The sequence below is a fragment of the Mesoplodon mirus genome (genome assembly GCF_964341445.2).
Source record: "Mesoplodon mirus genome assembly, chromosome: 16".
NCBI classification, from domain to species: Eukaryota; Metazoa; Chordata; class Mammalia; order Artiodactyla; family Ziphiidae; genus Mesoplodon; species Mesoplodon mirus.
Genome location: NC_138992.1, coordinates 1,735,693 through 1,756,850, shown reverse-complemented (window position 1 = coordinate 1,756,850; position 21,158 = coordinate 1,735,693). Strand labels below are relative to the sequence as shown.

The following is a 21,158-nucleotide window of genomic DNA, read 5'->3' as shown; positions in this document are numbered from 1 at the left end:
CAACCAAGAAAAAACAGGAACAAATAAGATGGAAATAATCACAGAAACCAAGAAAATTAAGAGGATAGTGAAAGATAATTATACTCAAGTCTACATGAATAAATCTGACAACCTGGACGAAACTGGTAATTTTCTAGGAAAATATAATTTCTAAAACTGACCCCCAAAAAAGAAAGAAAAAATTTACAGGATTTTCTTCCTCAAAACAAAAACAAAACTAACAGAAGAGCACCAGGTCCCAATAGTTTCACAAAGTCTACCAACACTTTAAAGACCAGGTATTTCAACGCTATTAAACTACTCTAGAAATGCATCAGAAAGAAAACGTTTATTTTTATGAAGCAGATGTGACCCTGATATCAAAACCTAGAAGAAAGTGCACACCAAAAACAAAATGACAGACCAAGCCTACTTATGAAGAGCAATACAGATGCTAAATTAAACAGCACAAAGTATCCAGCAGCACCTTAATGGAATCCCACATCAGACCAAGTGAAAGGCATTCTAGGAACTCAAGAATGTCTCGCTGTCAGCAACTCCCATTAGTGTAATTCATCGTATTACTATATCTAAGGAGAAAAGTCATATGATCATCCCATAGATGATTTTTTTTAAAGAAACTGACAAAATTCGACAATAATTCTTGATTTTTAAAAATGAGACCCTCAGTAAAATGGGCAGGACAGGCTCTTCCTTGACACGTAGAAGGCATGTATCTCATTCCAGATCCACACATCTGCCCCACGGGGAAACACCAGGGGCGCTCAAGAGAGGTGGCCTCCACCAGCTCCTCGGAGACTCTGAAGGATGAGTCCACACAGTTACATAACAGAAGGAATCTGGGATATAAAAACTGGGAAGGGGAAGGTTAAATATCACTATTTGCCGCTGCTACGATCAGATACCTGGAGAACTCAAGGTAATTAACTATTGGGTTGTCCAAAACGTTTGTTCGGGTTTTCGTAACATCTTACAGAAAAACCCGAATGAACTTTTGGCCAACCCAATTAAAAAGACAGAATTCAGCAAGGTAGCATGGGACAAACTCATACGAAGAAATCAAGAGTATTCATACATGTATATACAAACAGAGAATAATACAGAAGAAAAGACTCCTAACCATCACATTTAAAAGGATAAAATTCATGCAAATAAACTTGAAAACATTACAGAAAAAGAGACCTAAGCAATTGGGAAAGTACAGCACATTCTCTTTTTTTTTTTTAATAATTTTATTTATTTATTTTTGGCTGCATTGGGTCTTTGTTGCTGTGTGTGGGCTTTCTCTAGTTGCGGTGAGCGGGGGCTACTCTTCACTGCGGTACGCAGGCTTCTCACTGCGGTAGCTTCTCTTGTTATGGAGCACAGGCTCTAGGCACACGGGCTTCAGTAGTTGTGGCACGTGGGCTCAGTAGTTGTGGCTCACGGGCTCTAGAGCGCAGGCTCAGTAATTGTGGCACACGGGCTTAGTTGCTCCGCGGCATGTGGGATCTTCCCCGACCGGGGCTCGAACCCGTGTCCCCTTCATTGGCAGGCAGATTCTTAACCACTGCGCCACCAGGGAAGCCCTACAGCACATTCTTAAGGAAGATTCAATGTCATAAAGACGTCTCTCTCCCTAAGTTAGTTTGTACATGTAACACAATTCCAACCCAAAGCCAGTCAGGTTTTAGGGATGCGAGTGTGTGTATGTGTGTGTTTGGTGGGGGGGGCTGAGTAAAGAATAGACAAGCTAGTTCAAAGTTCATGTGTAAAGATAATCTAGAACAGGCAAAAAAATTATGACGAAAGAGCAGTGAGTTCTTTGATATATCGAAACACAGTATAAGGCCTTAAAAATTAAAACAGAGGGGGCTTCCCTGGTGGCGCAGTGGTTGAGCGTCCGCCTGCCAATGCCGGACACACGGGTTCGAGCCCTGGTCTGGGAAGATCCCACATGCCACGGAGCAGCTGGCCCCGTGAGCCACAATTACTGAGCCTGCGCGTCTGGAGCCTGTGCTCCACAACAAGAGAGGCCACGATAGTGAGAGGCCCGCGCACCGCGATGAGGAGTGGCCCCCACTTGCCACAACTAGAGAAAGCCCTCGCACAGAAACGAAGACCCAACACAGCCATAAAAAAAAAAAAAAAAAATTAAAACAGAGGTTACAACTGTACACGTGGACAACGGAAGAGCTTACAGGCAAACAAACGTAATCAATCTGGAGAAAGAACAATAAAGTTGGATGCATCACCCATCCTGATTTCAACATATACTACAAAGTGACAGTCATTGAAACAGTATGCTACTGGCGTAAGATGAACACACAGACCAATGGCACAGAATAGAAGAGCCCAGAAATAAATCGACACACAGTCACTGGATCTGCCAAGGGTGCCAAGAACACATAGCGGGGAGAGGACAGTCTCCGCAACAAATGATGCCAGGAAACTGAAGCTGAACCTGCAAGAGAATGAACTTGGACCCTATCTTACACCACGCACACAAGTCAACTCAAAATCAATTAAGGACTTAAAACAGAAGACCCAAACTGTAACACTCCTAGAAGAAAGCACAGGGGGAAAGGTTCACAACACTGGTTTTGGCAATGATTTCATGGATATGATGCCAAAAGCACAAAGTAACAGAAACAAAAAACAGCTAAGTGGGACTACATCATACTAGAAAGCTGCTGCAAAGCAGAGGAAGTAATCATCGAGTGAAAAGACACCTACGGAGTGGAAGAAGATCTTCCTCGCCTCACAATGGGGTTGCACCCTGATAAACCCATGGTAAACTGAAGGTAAGTCGAAAATGCATTTAAAACACTGAACCTACCGAAGGTCACAGCTTAGCCTGACCTTCCTGAAATGTGCTCAGAACACTCACATTAGCCTACAAGTGGGCAAAACCATCTAGCACAAAGCCTATTTTATACTAAAGTGTGGACTATCTCATGTAATTGATTGAACACTGTACTGAAATTGAATACAGAATAGTTGTCTGGGCACCGGCTGTGCACCCTCGTGACCTTGGGGCTGACGGGGAGCTGTGGTTGCCACTGGCCAGCATAACAAGAGTATCCACCCCACATCTCTGGTCCAGGAAAAGATCAAAATTCAAAATTTGAATCATGGTTTCTACTGAATGTGTATCCCTTCCACACCACGAAAAGTCAAAAAAACTGTAAAATCGTTAAGATGAGCCATGCTAAGTATACGACTGTGTGTATCTTATAAGGGGTTAATCTCCAAATCACATAAGGAACTCCTACGATTCAATAGTTTAAGAAAACTAATAAATTACCCAATTATAAAACGAGCTAAGGACTTGAATAGACATGTTTCCAAAAAAGACATACCAATGGCCAAGAGGTACATGAAAAGATGTCCAGCGTAAGTAATCATCAGAGAAATGCAAATCAAAACCACAATGAGATGTCACCTCACACCTGTCAGAATGGCTATCATCAAAAAAAAAAAAAAGAAAAGAGAGAGAGAGAGAATAAGCGCTGGCGAGGGTGTGGAGAAATTGGAACCCTGTACACTGACGGTGGGAACACGAAATGGTACAGCCGCTATGGAAAACAGTATGAAGCTTCCTCAAAGATTAAAAATAGAACTACCATATGATCCAGCAATACCACTTCTGAGCATTTATTCCAAAGAATTAAAATCAGGATCTCCAAGATACTCTGCGCCCCATGTTCACTGCAGTGTTATTCACGACAGCCAAGACATGGAAACCACCGAAGCATCTGTCTGCAGATGAACGGGTAAAGGAGATGGAGCATATCCATATAATGGATATTATTCAGCCTTTAAGAAGAAGGAAATTCTGCAGTGTGTGACAACACCGATGGACCTTGAGGACATTATGCAAAGTGAAATAAGCCAGTCACAGAAGTACAGACACTGCATGACTCTGCCTATACGAGGGATCTATAAAATACTCCAGTTCAAAGAACTACCGAGTGGAACGGTGGTTGCCAGGTGCTGGGGCAGGGGGGATGCAAAGCTGCTAATTAACATGCAGAAGGAAGATGCTGTGGCTCCAGAGCATGTGTGGGCAACACTGCACCTGGTCAACAGCACGCGGTACTTGTACTGCGCATGCAGTACTGTACTGTGCGCTTAAATCTGCGAACGGGTAGGTCTCACATGAAGGGCTGTTATCAGGATAAATACATTATTTTAAAATTTAAATACAAATGGCAGTTTAGGGCATGACTAAGCTAGAACCTAAAACCGGTGGGGGAAGAAATGGATTCTTTAATGACTCGGACAGGATTACTAGTAGACCATCTGGGAAAAAATTAAGGTCAGACTCGTACCTCACACCATATACCAGGATAAAAGACAAATGAATAAAACCTTTAAAGGGAAATCAACGAAAACGAGAAGAAAACACGGGACTTCTTTTTAAACTTGAAGAAAAGAAGCATTCGTTAACTACGACTCAAGATCCAAACACCACATGTGAAAGTTGACGGATCTGACTCCACGAAAGCTGCTACATGGCAAAACAGTAAGGACAACAAAAGGCAGCAGCAAATGCCCTGAATTCATCTGACATTCAAAGAACTCATCTCCATAATCTACAGGGAAAAAAATCAACAACGCAGTTTTTAAAACATGAACAATGTCAAGGAACAGAAAGCTCACAACTAAAACACAAATGGCTCTTTGATATATAAAAAGATACCAAACTCATTCATCATAAAGGAAATGCAGATGTGTGCCCCCTCTGAAGCCTGATCATACTCAGCATGGAAGCAGCTGGGGGACGGGCGCTGACAGCTTTCCATGGGTATGTGGACCGGTGCCTCCCCTTTGGAGTGGGGCTGGCAAGGTGCGTCCTAATGAGGCAAGTCTGAGTCTTCTGACCCAGCACTTGCACTCAGAGCGTAACATCCTACATACATGCATCAAATGACATACGAAGAGGTCATTCATTCTGTAATAGGCAAAGACTGAAAATAACCTAAATTTCTATCAACAAAAGACTACATTAAATCGATTCTGACATACCCAGACTCGAAACATTCTGCAGGTGTCAACAAGAAAAAGAGAAGCTCTCTGTACTAATACAGGAAGACCTCCAGGACGTTTTGGTTAGTGGGGGAAAAAATTAAAACCAAGGTGGAGAAGAAATTTATAACATGACTTGTGACAGAAAAAGGAAAAATATCAAAGTGTAGATTTGTATTTGGTAGATAATCGCATTCTTACGTATCTGGAAGGATAGATAAGAGACCAAGAGCAGAATCACATTGTGGAGACAAGGACCGGGCGGCTGGGATGGGGAGACTTTTAACTTTCTACTGTAGCTTCCTCATACGTTTCTACTTTTGAACCATATACACTACTCAAAAAGTGCAAGAGCACTGGAACAGTTAAACCATGGTCCATTCACACCATGGAACAGGACTCAGTGATCAAAACAAACAAACTACAGGTACATGTGACAACCTTGAGAAATCTCCGGGGAATTATACCAGATGAAAAGAGCCAGTCCCCAAGGGCTACATACTGCATGATTCTATTTGTGTAACATTCTTGAAATGACATAAGAAAAAAGGAGGACAGACCGGGGCTTCCCAGGAGTTCAGGAGGGTGAAGGTAGCAGGGAGGTGGGTGTGGCTACAAAAGTACAACCGCGTGACAGCAACAGCCTGTATTTTAACTGCATCCATCTTTGGTACCCTGGGTGTGACATGATGCTACAGCTCTGTGAGATGCTACCTTTAGGGAAACTGGGTAAAGGTACACAGGAAGGCTCAGAATCAGTTCTTACAGTTGTACATGTGAACACACAATGTCTCAAAATATAAAGTTTAATAATTAAAAGAACAAAAACAAAAGACACTGGGCTGTCAATCTCCATGCCCGAGGTCACCAAGTGGCCAGAGCAGAGGACATATCCAGCCTGATCTGCTTCCCGCGTGCCTGCCTCCTGGGACATGGGGGCCACAAGGGAGGTGACCCCACAGGGCCCGACCTCTCTCTGAGCACAGGGCAATCCTTCGAGGACAAGGGGAAGCCCAGTGAGGAAGGGTGCCCTTCCCAAGGCACAAAGCTGACTTTGTGGTTTTAAGCTGCTGGCACCTGGGGGATACTTGTTACCGCAGCAAGACCTACCCTACACCATTAAGACTTCTGTCCATCCAATCACATCCGTGCCTGCTGCCTGACTTCACTCCTGCCCAGCTGGCCCTCCTGGCCCATAAGACAGAACCCCGCCTGCTGCCTGTGGGGCTCCCCCTCCACGGGCCTCCAACCCCTCCTGCAGGTGGGCAGCGGCACACACTGCCAGACGGAAGAGTCAGGGCAAGGCTGCACCCCACAGCAGCAGGCGGCTCTGGCCCCTGCCTCCCCAGATGTAAAATGAGGGCTGAACCGGCTTTAGAGCTTTTCCCAGCTACAGAATCCTTTCTTCAAACACAATCATCCTCAGAAGGTCCAGGTGAAATGGATGAGATCAGAGCTGCTCTAGCTAAAGGAAGAGGATGCTGCCCGCTGGGGTGACTAGAGCCCCTCCAGTTCCGGGGACCCCCTCAAGCCACTGGTCCAGCAGCTCTCCACAACCCCGGGTCGGTAACGCTGTGGGGCAGAGTGGGAAAGCCCAGGTTCTAGGGCTGGACATGCCAGGTCCTACGCCCAGCCTGCTCTGCACTTCGTGGCCTTGGGACAACAGGCATCACCTCCTGAGGTCTGAGAGGAAATGACTGCCCCGCTTCCCTGCTCTGACCAGGGGCACTAAAACCACCACACCCTCCACTCGGAGCTGCGGCCACTCTCCTCAGGGTCCCCACAGCATGTTCCACGTGCCACCCACTGCAGGGCCCTGGAAGACTCATCCCCACACAGCTCCGCCCCCTGCAAGCTATAACCCACCCTCTGCAAGCTGCCATCTCCCTTCTGCTCCGAGGAGCCGGGGCACACGTGAAGCACCTGCTCACGGCTGGCCCACCTGGAGATGCGGGTGGCCCCCGGCACAGCAGATGCCCAGAAACCAGCTGAAAGAGCTGAGAAATAACCCTTTCCAATAGCTAGCTTGTGCTTACATGAGCATTTATCAAGCACCTACTGTGTGCTCTTACTGTGCTGGGGCCACAGAGTCAGACAGGGTCCTGGCCCTGGAGAGTATATGGGGAGCCCGACACCAAACAAATGACCACAAGGAAATGAGGAAGCAGCCACGCAAGGCTTTCCATTAGTCTGCAGCCCCTGCCCTGCCCTGTGCCAGGCCCCCGAGGATGGGCCAGGCTTCCACATGGCAGCGCAGACCTGAGCCTTGACCGGTCGGAGGACGTCCCCGGGGGCGCTGCCGCCCAGCCATTCCAGCCAGAGGGGCAGCCAAGCTGACCCCAGAGGGCAGGCTTGGGCAGCTGAGAAATCGGCCCAGCAGGTTGACCAGGGGCTGGAAAGACATTCAGGTCACACTGTGAGGGCTGCAAAGGCCAAGTGCGGAGGCGGCCTGATGCTGCAGATGGGCGCCCTGAGGCATGTCAGCAGGGGAAACACGCCAGAGCAGCCCCCGGGCCAGAAGAGCTAGGACACTGAGAGGGGATTATGGGATCCAGGCTGGAGGCTGCGGACCAGCCAGAACGTCCGCCCTGCGACTGAAGGCTTTCCGGACCCTGGACCCGGAAGACACAGAACTGACTCACCTCCCAAGCCCAGGCCCGCCCCCCACCTGCCCAGGCTCATTAGCACCCTGGCTGTGGGTGAGGCCATAGCTGGGAAGGGGGGCAGACCTGAGGCAGGGATCCAGCTCCTCGTTGGCACTGCCACTGAAAGCCTGTGCTGAGATGGAAGCCAGGCCCGGGAAGGGGGCTGTTGTGCCATGTTCACGTGGGAGAGATTGATTCCGGGTTGCCGGTGTAAAACTGTGTCCCTTTCCAAATACTTGGCAGGAACAGATTATGGCTCCCGGTGGAGGGCAGCCAGCCAGAGGTGTCTGGGGCGGAAGGCGGGGGGGCTGCCCCTGGCCGGCTCTGTCTGGCGCCGACTCCCTGAACAGAGCTCTGATGCCCCTGCCATCCCCCGGGGTGCCTGCCCCCCATCTTCCCCAGACAACATCCCACTGCCCTCCTTCCCCACCACCCCGTACCCCTAACATCCAGCTTCCTAGTTGGTGCAGGCACAGCCTGTGACCCCGCGACCACATCCAGGGTCTGGCTCAGGCAACAGTAGGACAGGTGTGGACAGACAGGTGCCCGAGCATGGCACCTGGTCCCAAAGCCCTAAGGACGTGACTCCTTTCCACAGATCCCAGAGAGGAGCCATGGCCAATGGTGGGCTCACTCTAACCCCCTTTCATCCGGCCACACTGGGAACAAGAATTCCAAGTTCCAGCCCAGCCGCGACATCCCGCACCCCCACGAGAGATACCACACTTCCAGACCTGGACTCCCTGACGCCCTCGACCCGTGCCAGGCACTCCTTTAGAACATCAGTTCAATACGGAGGGAAAGTCAGGATTAAGTCTTTATTGGTATAATCATCACCACTACCAAAGACGTTCTCCAACTCAAAAAGCATCCTCTGGGGCGGTGGCATCTTCCAATCTGGTCCTCCCGGGAAGCAGCAGAGCAGGAAGGCTGGGCGGGCGGGGCAGCAGAGCGGAGAGCGGGCTCTGGAGCCAGAGTGCTGGAGGCAAATCCAGCCGCCCACTTAGGCGCCTGTGACTCCGGGTAAGTTACTCAGCCCCGGGCAGTGTCCTGACCTTAGGAATGCGAGGAAGCTAGCAGGTGCTAGGTCCATAAACGGCGCTATCATGATGGTGATACAAAGAGGGTGACGATGGCCAGTTCTCCTGTGTTCCCGCTAATCCACCTCAAACGCAGGCCAGAGAGCAGTCTCTGGAGCCGGAGGGCTGCTCAGAAGAGGAGCTGCTGCACCAGCCTCCCAGGCACCCCCTGACTCCACAGCCCCTCCCAGAGCTTCAGTGCCTGTGTCTCTGCGATGGCGCAGATGCCACCACCTCCCGGTGGCTGCGGGATCAGAAAGGACAGAGGGAGGGGACGTGTTAATGAGGAACATGGCTCAGGACCCCAGAGCTGAGACTCAGCCACGCTGTGTCCGCGGGACTTCACTGTTCGTACCAGGATGCTGACGCAGTCAGGGCTGGGTCCCCATCCTTCCCTCGGGGGACATCAAGAGGCAGAAAACGAGACAGTCTTCCATCAACCCACGTAAAGAAAACAATAAAACTTTATTGACTGGGAGCTCCGAGATGGGGGCTCACAGGGTCAGCACGACTGCCTGGCCTGCTCTCTTGTGGCCACCTCGGGGCGGGCTGCCCTCTCCTGGAGGCGGGAGCGCAGGGCTGCTGGGACCGTGTGCAGCCTGCCGCGCCGGTTCCCAGGAAGACCCCGCTCTCCCCAGCCAGCAAGCACGCCAGGGAAAGGTCCACGGTACTGCTACCACCAACGTGGACCCAGCCACACGATACTGAGCCCAGAGGCCGACGGTCTGGACTCTGCGGGCTGGGAGGGGGCGCACACCTCTAGCCATAGGCCTCTCCTGTGATCCGGCCCAGACCCCAGACCTCAGACCCCTGGTCCCTGCTCCCCACAGCCCTGTCGCGGCTGCTCTTCAAGTGACTCTCAGCGGGGCACAGGCTGGCCCTCCTGGGATCAGCACCAAATCCAGGCCTCACCTGCCTCCCTCGGGTCTGCCGCTGTTCATTCCCCCTTCACTTTAGTCTTATGTCAGCCACTCCTCCATTCAGGGATCCAGCACACACTTAGGAGCCAGGCGGTGCTGAATGTTCTGGCAGAAAACAGAGGAATCGAGAGGCGGCCTACCTTCACAGCCCAGCAAGTCCGTCATTACTGACATGGCACAGATCACAATTCAAAGAGCAGAAAGAATTACGGCTGGACTGAGCCACCCAGGTTAAATTCCATTCGTAGCAAATAACACAATCGAAACAAACCCAGCAGCCACAGATATGCCTGTGCGTGTTAAAAAAAACTCTAAGCCTTGGCCAACAGTTTGTTTCTCCCAAACACTAGTCCAAACACTAGTCAGAGAGCAATGAAACTCTCAGTGACACAGCAGGGTGCTGTGTGCTGTGAGCCACGGTCATAAACGTGGGTGAACCAATCCAGGGGAGGAAGGGGACAGGAAAGCGTCCAAAGAGAACCGGAGCACAAGGCATTCCAAGCGGAAGGCACAGACATGAGGAAAGACATGGGCTGTGCAGGAAACAAGGGCTTGTGCACTGGCAGGGCACACGAAGCAAGTGGTGGAAGATGTGGCTGGAGCAGTAGGCAGGAACAGGGTCCCGACCTTCACCTTGCAGGAGGGGACTTAAGGACTCCTGTCTGCCCATGAGCCCCCAAACCCCCAGATGGCAGTGCCCGTGTCTAGGTGCCCACCTCAGGGCCCTGCAGAGGAGCGCCCAGAGAAGGTAGCCTGGATACAGTCAGAGCAAACAAAGGGGGAGAGAAATGTGCAGGTGGCCCAGGAAGCTCCACCTCCTCCAGGAAGCCTTCTCGGACTGCCACTCTCCCACAGCCACTGCAGTCACAACTGGGCTCCTGCACTGTCCTGGGCAGGCTGCACCAGGTTTCTACCGAGGACCTACAACATATGAGGTTGACCACTCAAAAGTACCATTTTAATAGGCTGAAGCACTCCAATACTGACAAACTTCACCTGAACCTCACCCTGACACTCAGTCCACCCTGGAGCTATAGTGAGGAACAATCCCAATCCCTGCCTCCTGGGGACCCAAGATAAAGCAGAAAACAAGCAAACAAGCGACACTGACAAAACATGAAGTGCTGGGAAGGAAAAGAGAAAGTACCTGAACCAGGGTACTGGTAGGAGAGGGCAGTCAGGAAAGTGGGCTGTGACCTGCCGTAAAGATGGTGAGCTGCCATCCCACCAGGAACTAAGACAAGGGCAGGAAGAGGGTGGGTGAGGAAGGGGCCAGCTGTGGCTGCAATGGCAGCAGGCCCATCTAGTCCAGCAGCTCGACCCAAAGAATTTTCTGCCATGACCACAGAGTTCCATGCCTGCGCCGCGTTGGCCAGTGGCCGCCACACTGGACGGCGCACAAAGAGCCCAGAGGGCAAAGGAGGAGTGAAACGTGAGTCTCCCAACAGGAAGCCCCTGGAGGGCTTCCGCAGGGGCAGCACAGATCAGAGGCACCTGGAAGCTGGACGGGCGGGAGGGCCCCTACCCTCCGTGCCCCAGAGGCACGTTTTAAGCCAAACGTAGAGGGAAGGCAGAAAGGAGCGGAGGGGAGGCGCATCGTGTCCGGCTCTCCCTCAAGGGCTGCCTCCCGCTCGCTGGTAATGAGCACCGTCCCTGGCGCCCAACAGGTGGGCACCCGGGCCTCGGTGCGAGCGCTCCGCCCCCGAGACCCTGCCCCTCCCACGACCCCGCCCCTAGGCCCCGCCCCTCCCGTGGCGGTCCCGCCCCTCCCGGAGGCCCTCCCGCCGCGCGGGCCCCGCCCCCGAACGCCCCGGGCCCCGCGCGCCCCTCCCGGCTCTGGCCTCCGCCGCCCCCGACTCCGGCCTCGCGCCTTCCCAGCCGAGCCAGCCTACCCCCGCCGGCCCGCCCCCGCCGGCCCGGCGCCACCGCGCGCCGCTGCCTCACCTGGGCCTCGGTGGCTCGCGGGCGCGCTCCGTGCGCTCTCGGCGGGAGGGGCGGTATGGGGGGCGGAGCCGGCACCCAAACATCACGTGACGGCCCCTCTCGCGCCGGCGAGGGCCGCGAGGCCGCCCCCCGTCCGTCCCGTCGGCCCCGACGCCTCGCGCCAGCCAATGGCCGCCGAGCCGCGGACGGGCTGAGGACGGCGTGAGCCCTGGGACTACACGTCCCAGAGTGCCCCGCGCGGGCGGCGGAAAACGGCCTGGGACGGCGGCCGGCTGGGCCAGAAAGCCTGCGCCCGGCGGGAGCCCCCGCGGGTACCCAGGGCCGCGGCCCTCGAGGGCCACTGAGGACGCGCCGTCCCGGCCTGCCGGGCTGGGCCGAGCCGTTCCCGCCGCCTTCCCGGGCCTGTAGGTGGCCGGCTCACTCGCACCCCCGATCCTCAGTCCCCCCATCTGTGGAACGGGGGTGACAGACGCGGAGTGCGCGGTCCCCGCCTCAGAGGCCCGACCGGATCTCACCGGTCTGAGAGGCAGAGCCGCGGCGGCGCAGTGGCCGTGCGGGTCCCGGACTCGGGTCCGGAGGGCACAAGGGCCAGCGCCCGGGTCTAGGGCGGCCGCTGAGCACTGCCGGGAGGGGCCGTGCCCTGCGGACCCCACGCCTTGGTCCGTGCCTGCGGGGGAGTAGACGGGATCGTCACCACACACCAAAGCCTTTCCGCGGAGGGCCCTCAGGGGACGGGTCTCCAGAGAGCGGGGTCTGAGGGTGCTCCGGCCACGCCCCACCCTCAGCGGGCGCGGGTGTGGAGGAAAGGAGGGGAAAGCGAAGTACACCTCCTCCAGGACGACCACCTGCAGAGTGTGCTTCCCGCCTACCCAACGGGCCGAGCGGGTGCCCCGGGGCTGCGGACCGGGTGGTCTAGCCCGAGCAGGGCCGCCCAGGGCGGGGGCTCAGTACCTGCTGCCTCCTCCCCAGTCTGGGGCAAGGCCCCCTAGCGTCCCCCGGAGAAGCAGGAGAGACGGCCCCCTCCACCAGGACCCGGACGGGTGAGGGTCAAGGGGATGGCCCAGAGACCCCCAGAGGAAGAGCGGAGGGAAGAAGCTGCCACAGCCCCCACAGGGCATGCACTGCATCCTCGCTGTGCCCGCGGGGTCTTCAGAAGGAGCCTCCGTGGAGCGCCCACCGAAGCCGGCCCCAGAAACGCTCGCTGTTAACAGGGGTAGCCACCTGGGCTTCTGCGTGGTTGTACTAGATCCCTGGGTCAAACACTGTCCACCTGGGGTCTGCAGCGAGTTCCCCTCCCCCACCCTTCCTGTCCATCCCCTGAAGACCGGCTCCCAGGTCAGCTTCTCTGGGAAAATCCCACCCAGCCCCGTCCAGGGGAAGAAGGTGTTTACACTTCCACTCTGCCCCCCCCACCCCGACCCAGCCCGTGGCAGCCCTCACGCACTCACCACAGACCCTCCTCCATCAAATCCCGTGAGCAGGTCATCCCTGCGGCCCAGTCCCCCTTGGTCCCTTACCAACAGAACCCATTTTGTTCAAGGCAGCAAGGTAGTGCTGGCCTGGAGGACGACAGCAGAGGACACGGTGAGTCTTCAGACCCAGAAGGGACCGACGTAGCCAGCTAGCCCTCTGCCTTCTCTTGTCCAGCCTGGAATGCGGGCACGGTGTCCCAAGGAGAGCAGCCATTTGGGGAGCAAAGGGGTGGGTCCCAAGCTGTGGACAGGGAGCAGCTGCGTGGTGGAGCCTCCGCCCCAGCCGTACCCTCTCATCAGGGAGGAAACAAGCCCCTGCTTCCTCCACACTGCTGCCGGCACCACTCCCAGCCCGTACAACCACATCCGGGCATGACGACCACCCTTTTAGGCTTGTGACTCGCCCACCATGCAACAGGCCTCTTGAGGGCAGGCCCATGTGGTTGAATTTGCATCTCGGCGCTCAGCAGGGCACCCTGCATGTGGTGTGGCCTCGGGGAGTGATGACAAGTCAGTGAGCACACAAGCTGCACTCACGGGGGCCTAGTGTTCACTCTGTGTCCCCACAGAGCCTACTCTCTTCTAACACCAAACCTATCCCTGTGTTGCTGTGTGATGTTGAGCAGTGACACCTTCTCTGGGCATGTTCAAAGCGGTGATGTGGGAGCCGGCTGGAGAGCAGGCATGGGAGGGGCAAGGTGGCGCACCGCTACCCTGTCACCCGTACGGGGCAGTGTCACTGGGGGACACGTGCTGGGAAAGGGCTGGCACAGGCCCAGCACCTAGCAGGGGCTTGACCAACACAAGCACCTCACCCCCAACTGTTTGAGACCAGTCTCAGGCGCTTAGAAAACTGACTCCAGGTGAGACTCCTAGCAGCCTCCCAAGGTATTTATCACCAAGCAGGAGAGGCAAAAATAAATAAAAAGAAAAGAAACTCCACAGCAGGAGCACTTGAGTGTCGTCTTTGCTAATCGCAACCTCTGTGAAGGAGGACTTTGCCGCTCCTCCTGGGAAGTAGCAGAACCTGCTTATTCCCCACCCCCATGGGAGGAGGCATTTCCACACCCCAAGGAGCCAGTCTGTCTGTCCCTCACCCACCACCCAGGCTTGCTACCTGGCACAGCGTCCCCCTCTCCTCTTGCCCAATCTTATCCTGTTTGCCATCATTTATTCATTCAACAACCTTCCGATGTCAGGCAACATGCTAGGCCTTGGGGATGCCACACAACTAGATTTGATTGCTAATGCCAGAAAATCCCAATAACAATGGCTTAAATAAAATCAATGTTTACTTTCAGCGGTACACATTCAAGTCCAAGTAGGCCATAGGGCTGGGAGGGTGGGCCTCGAAATCATCAGTGCCCTGGACTCCTTTCATCTTGATTCTCTGACCCTCGAATGGGCCCTCTGCCTCATGGCACAAAATGGCTGTATAAGGGCTGTAAGTCTGTTGTTAGAAGGTTGTATGAGGAAACAGGGTGTTGGAAAGGTTTCCCAGAAAAGGGGAATTTGGATTGGGTGCTGAAGGATGAGTAGGAGTTTGCCAGCAGGAACGGTATGAATTTAACATGGCTGCTGAAGAAGGTCGCCATGTCCACCTCCTGTGTAGGATTCTGCCCAAACTCCTATCCCAAACCTAACACGTGGGGTTTGCCCGGTCTCCTCCCTGCTTCCCCCTCCTCTCCTCCCTGCACACATTGACACTGACACAAACACAGTCCCACACACTCATACACAGTCCCACACACTCATACACAGTCACATACATTCTCACACTCATAGAGTCAAGAACTGATTTCAGTGTGTTCCTCCCCATCCCCACCCGCCATGCGCAGAGAACCGCGGTAACGAGATGCTAATGAGCAAAGGTAAAGTCAAAGAGAAGGCATTTTACAAAATCAAAACACTTTGTTCTTCCAGGGACCCCTCCCGGCAAGCCAACTGCCAAACCTCACGACAGCGCTGTGTGTAGGCAGAAAGCACCCGCCAGCCCCACCTCCCGGGCTGTTGATGAAGTAAGAGGGGTCTGCAAGGTAGCAGAGTGGGAGCACAGACCTCAGGCCCTGCCGGATGGCACCACAGGCCCACGACCACTAACTCTCCAGGTGCATCCTCTCACCTGTGCCCAGCCAGGTCCCTCTGCCTGGGAGGGGACGTCCCCATCCTTCAAGCTGTCCCTCCCACACACCTGCACCTCGGCCTGGGGCTGGGGTCTCCTCCAGGCTCCCCGGCCCCGGGCTTGCCTCTTTCACAGCGCTGATCACACTGTCCGCGCCTCCACCCCCGCCCGCCCCCAACGCCAGCATGCTGAGAGCAACCTGTCGGTAGCACCTGTCACATGGCTGCTTTTCACTGTATGTTAATGGAAGGAATGAATGAGTGAGTGAATGAGTGATAGACGGAGTGGCTGAGCTGAAGAGGTCCTGGAGATCACGTGGACTGTTCTGGGGGAAACTGAGCCCCAGGGCAGGGAGGTGGCCCCCCAAGGCTGCCTAGCAATGGGGCAGAACTGGGCCTGGAGCCTGCCCGTCCGACAGCCTTCCCTCCTCCTCTGACTGCTGACGTCCGCAGGGCTGGGGGCTCTGCCCTCGCTCCGATGGTCTGTCCCCTTCCCTGGGGTCCCCACGATCCTCAAGCTCCATCAGCTCTCTCTCAGCCCAGATCCGTGACTATCCCTCCTCCCTCTCGGATACCTGCCCCCGGCTGAGCTGTGGGCTTTGAAAACAGGTGGACTGGGGGCTTGAGGGCATGGCTGGGGGCTTCTCCCTGGGGCCAGTGGGCCCTGCGCGCCTTCATCTTCGGAGGTGTCCGACACCAGAACGAACAGTGTCTCTGGCCCCTCAGAAGTCAAGGAGGCCTAGAGGAAAGGAATCCAGGCTGGACCACAGTGGGCTGCTTCCTCGGCCTCTCTGCAGGGAGCTCCCAGGGCCTATGAGGCCATGGGATGAGGGTCTTGGAGCCCCCTGGGCAGTGCACAGTTACTGGGTGGAGTTGTCCTGGTGTTGACCATGGAGCAGACAACCCAGGCGTCTCCCCTGTTTCCATCAAGGGGGGTGTTTAACAAGGCAGGATTACAGAGACCAGCCGCGTGGGGCTCCAGCACAGCCCCCGTGTAATGGGGGAGCCTGGGGGAGGGGCGGCACACGGTGCCAGCGCGGCTCCCCTGTGCCCGGCTCAGGCTGAGCCCTTAGCGGGGCCCTGGGGCCAAGTGTCCAGGCCCCTGCAGGGCCAGCCAGGCCCAGGAATGGTGGTCAGTGGGGTGAGATCAGGGAAGACCAAGCCCCAGCCTGACCTCGACTCCCTGTGTCCTGAGCCACATCAGCATTTCCAGACATTCCTTTCCCATCTGGAAAAAGAAGACATTGGCCTTGAATCCAAGTCTCGCCTGGGGGCACCGTCACCTTGGGGGACAGAGCAGAGCCTCCCGCTGGGCAGCACCACCCACGTTGGTTTTCTGGATTTATGGGCCCCTCCTCCTGCCCCTGCCTGGGAACCTCCCACCAGTCCTGCAGGTGAGCTGCAGCGCCCCTCCTCCCTCCAGGCCTTGACAGATCCCCATCCATGAGGAGGGGCTGCCTGGAGGTGAAGGTGGGGCGGCTGCCCTGATACAGCGCAGTGGTATCGCCCTCGCCCCGCACTGACCCCCTCATGTGCTCAGTGGGGCCGTTATTTCATGTCCTCCATCCATCTACCTACCCACCCACCCATCCCTCCTTCCTTCCATCCATCCATCCATCCATCCATCCACTCACTCAACGAACATTCACAGAGGGTCTTGACCAAGCACAGGGGACAGAAGAGACTGAAACCAGCGAAGCCCCTGTCCCCTCCAGGAGTGGGCGTTGGGCGTGGGGAAATGACCACATACGATGTCCACCCAGGTTGTCACCCCCATTTCTCTAATGGGAAAACTGAGATCCAGAGATCCCGGGGAAAGAAAATGTCCTTGGCATCACAACTGAGAAGAAAGACGAGAGGAGCCAGCATGTCCACTGCGGGGGAGACGGGGTCTGTCCCAGGGCTCCAGGCTGAGGATCTGCCGCTCCTCCCCTAGAGCCTCGTGTGTGTCCCTCTGCCCCGGGGCCCCGGCTGTGTGGGTGTGCAACACCGTGGGCAGGAGGCGTTGGGCACATTGACTGTACTTGGTGATCACTGCTGTATTTATAGGGCTTGATGGGGATAAAAATAAAGTGAGGGAGCATCGCAGGAGTCACCGTGCAGCACTGCGTGCGTGCGTGGTCCCTGCCTCTCCCGCCAGGAGTCGGGGTCTCGGGGGCAGTGGGGAGGGAGTAGGGGCCCATGGGCCCAGGACAAGGTGTGGACCTGCTGGTGGATGTCAGTAGAGCCACGTGCCCAGCTCAGAGTGGGGTCCCCATAACCACTGCCCCGCTGCTTCTCCTCCCCAGGCTTCCCTGTGGCCAAGGACTGTGCCACTGGGCTGTCCAGTGAGGTAGGGGCTCAGACTGGGACCAGGGTCAGCCTGGGACCAGGTTCAGGGCTCAGCGTGCGCCGAGGTTGGGTCTCAGTCTGGGCCCGAGGCGGGAGGTCTCCCATGGTCCTGGAACCCCCGGAGGAACAGTGCTCAGGTCCTGTCTGGGAACCTGGGTGCCTTTGAAAGTGTCCCCATCAAGCATCACTCGGTCTGGATCCCCTCCGAGTCACTCTCCTGGCGAGTCCCTCACAAGCAACCAGGGCAGTTCTGTGTGGAAGGTGGGCACCCTGCTGGCCCTCCCCGTCTCAGGCCCCCAGCCCTGTCCTCCAGGGGTAAAGCTTCCTCTCCAGCTCCATCCCACCAGCTGTTTTTGCTTTGAATTCAGCCCCATGAAGTCACCACACTGGGAGGAGCTGGGGAGGACCGAGGTCAGCAGTGACCCCACCCTGGGTCACGGGGCTTGCGGTGGCTTCCGGGGACACTCCCTGATTCTCCTTCAGGCCAGGCACCGGCTCTCCAGCACTACGTTGCTGCCAGCCCCATCTGGTTCCCTCTGTGGGACCGACCTGGCTGGAAGGAGCCTCCTTGCCGTCCACCGCAGGGCAGCCCACAGCCCAGGACTGGTGCATAGACTCTGCAGAGACCCAGTTTGCGACAGCTCTACAGGGTCGTCCCCCTTCCTGTGAGGCCAGCTGAGGTCTCTGGGTCGAGGGCACCTAGTGCAGTCTCTCCCTCGGCCCAGCCACCCCCCGCCAGCCCAGGAGCTGTTCCCGTCTGCTTTCCACAGTAAACTTCCAGCAGGCAAATCTCTCAGGATCCAGAGACGGGACCTTGGCTGTGGACCACCACCTCCCTGTCCCCCACTCCGGACTGTGAAGGGATCCTACTGGGTGATGGCCCGTCCCCACTCCTGAGTCAGGCAAGGGCAGGAGGAACCAGAGGACGGATGCAGTGGGCAGAAGACCACACCCTCCACCCGACGCCCCTGGCAGCTTTAGGCCAAACTCCTGTCCGGGTCCCACAAGGCAGACGTGGCCACCGTCCAGCCTCTGCAGTCTGATGTCACGTCGGGCTCACGCACCAGGCGTGCGGTGACTGTGCCAGTGGGGACTCCCACTGCTGGGCGCAGGTCCAAATGTCCACACCACCATCAGCCACTGCCTTCACTTCACCGTCGGCTCCATCCGTGCCGTCACCATGGGACCACCGACATCTCTGCTGTCCCCACGGTCACTGCTGTGCGTGGTGCCACCTCACGTCCCCCCTGCTGCCATCACTGTGCAGTCACCAACACTCGGCCCCATCACCCCCACCCCCCCGCCCAGAGGCCCACCAGCTCTCAGTCCTGGGAATTCTGTCCTTCACCTAATGGACGTTTGGTTTTTCCACCCCTTTGATGACAGAAAAGGATGAGAACTTTGGAACAAACGTCTAACGGCACAGAGGGCCAGCATCTCATGAGAAGATAAAGGCTTTTCTTAAGGGTCGAGGAGGGAAGTTTAGTTTTAGGCAGTGCAGGGAGAGTCCAAGGACCTTCAGGAGGTCAGACGATGACGCTCCTTCCCACCTGTCCTTCCTGAATCCCGGAGGACTCTGGGAGCCACGCTCAGGCCAAGTGGTCAGCGACGGCTTTGGAGCTTGCCTACCCCGTCGTGTGGCCTGGCCCGCTTCACCCCAGCCTTCTGCACGCGGGGTGATGCTTGGCTTGGCGGGTCAAGCCTAGACCCTCCCTAGTGTCCCAGATGGAGGGTCTATGACTCCTCTGTGTTGGAAAGACAGATAATTAAATGGGGGAACCCCATCCCCTTTTGCCTTCTCCTCCCGTTTGGAGACAGGTGGGGAGCCCCAGAGGCTGAGGCCGTGGGGAAGGGAGATTGGTGTTAAAGTCTCTGGGGGCTCAGTTGCAGGTAGGACGGTGCAGGCACACACATCCCCTCACTGATCGTGGCTGCAAACCCAGACGGAGCGCCTGGAGCAGTGCGAGGGGCTCTCGCAAGTAAAGGTTAGCAGGTGCCTGGGAAGAAAACTGGACTTTGAAGCACCCTCAACTCACTGGCCAGTTCCCCCCTTTTTCCCTCATGTCCTCCAGCTTAGATCAAGGCTGTCTGAAGCCCGGAATGGGCATCAGTGCCACCAGAGAGAGTTCAAAGAAAATCCCTCTACTTCTGGCTCAAAGAAGAGGACTCCTAACACTGAGAGAGAGTGGGAGAGGTGCTCCATTTATTCTTCTTGTCTCTGTAGTCCCACACCCAGCCCCCAGGCAGTCCTTGCAGTGGCCAGCTTGGCAACGGCAACAGCAGTAGGCCCGAGGGCATTAAGTGTGCTAAAGCAGGGGAGATTCCCTCCCTAATCAGGAGCTGTGCTCTCAAGAAGGCCAGGTGGACCCACTTTTTTTCTCTCTCACTCCCTCCTCACTCCACTTGGTCCTGGATGTGGACACAGTTATGGGAAGTAGATAGCAGAGTGTCCTAGTGAAAACCCCATCCTTTGGCCAGAAGACCAAAGGGAGGCATCCCAGGAAACAAGTGATCAGGAGAACACAGAGAGGGGGCTTGGAAAAGTGGCCCCTTACTTGTTTATGATAGCTGAGGATCAGCCCCAAGCTAAGCAGGTGTGAACCCTAAACACTGTGCCAAAAATTCTGAGAAATTAGCCACAGGGTAGATACTGCCCAGTCCCAGAATGTCCACTGGATGCCCACACAGGACGGATCTGAATAGCGCTGAAATGCTCTAAACTCTGACCTGAGGTAGGAATCACAACCCCTGAAGACTGGTCAGAGCCTGCAGCCTGGACCCAACTGTGTTGATTGCCTGCTAAAGTCTAAGTGTCTATTTCATACATCTCCACAGGACTTAGAACATATCCAGAGCCTTATAAAATAATATTCAAAATTTCTAGGATACAATCCAAAATGATTTGGCATATGAAGAAACAGGAAAATCACAACTTGCATCTTTCATAGAACAAAATGATAAACAGGAGCCAACTTGAGATATCACAGATGTTAGGATTATCAAACAAAGACTTAAAAGCAGCCATTATAAAAATGTTCCAACATGTAAAGGCAAACAGTCTTGAAATAAACAGAAATATAGAAAGCCTTAGCAAAAAAAAAGACATAAAGAAGAACCAAATGGAAACATGACAACTGAAAAATACATAACCAAAGTAAAAATACTCAGGGTATGAATTCAATAGCAGAATGGAGATGACAGAAGAAATTACTAGTGAACATGAACACAGATCAATAGAAAGTATCTGACATGAGTAGGAGGGGAAGATAGATTAAAAGAAGAAAAATAGAGCTCTAGCACCTGTGGGATAATATCAGAAGGTCTAATATTCACAAACTTGGGGTCTCAGAGGGAAACAAAAAATTGTGATGCAGAAAAAATATTTGAAGAAAGAATGGCTGAAAATTCCCCAAATTTAGTAATATACATAAACCTACAGATTCAGGAAGATCCACGAACCAAAGAAATTCATTCTCTGACACATCAAGATCAAACTGCTAAAAACTAAAGACAAATGAAAGCAGAAAGAAAAACAACGAATTATTTATAAGGGGAAAACTATCCAAATGACTTTGGCTGCCTCATCAGAAACCATGGAGGCCAGACAGACGTAGAACAATATTTTCCAAGTGCTGA

The 21,158-nt window shown here is 54.9% G+C and overlaps 1 protein-coding gene across 1 annotated transcript in view; it reads right to left on the bottom strand.

Annotated features, from left to right (window-relative positions):
* The window catches only part of TSNARE1 (t-SNARE domain containing 1), a 78,324-nt gene extending 66,671 nt beyond the window's left edge, over nt 1-11,653 (bottom strand). The window contains exon 1 of the mRNA XM_082601103.1: nt 11,599-11,653. The gene's annotated coding sequence lies outside the window, so the exon portion shown is untranslated. The remainder of the gene's footprint in view (nt 1-11,598) is intronic.
* Between the last annotated feature and the right edge of the window lie 9,505 nt (nt 11,654-21,158).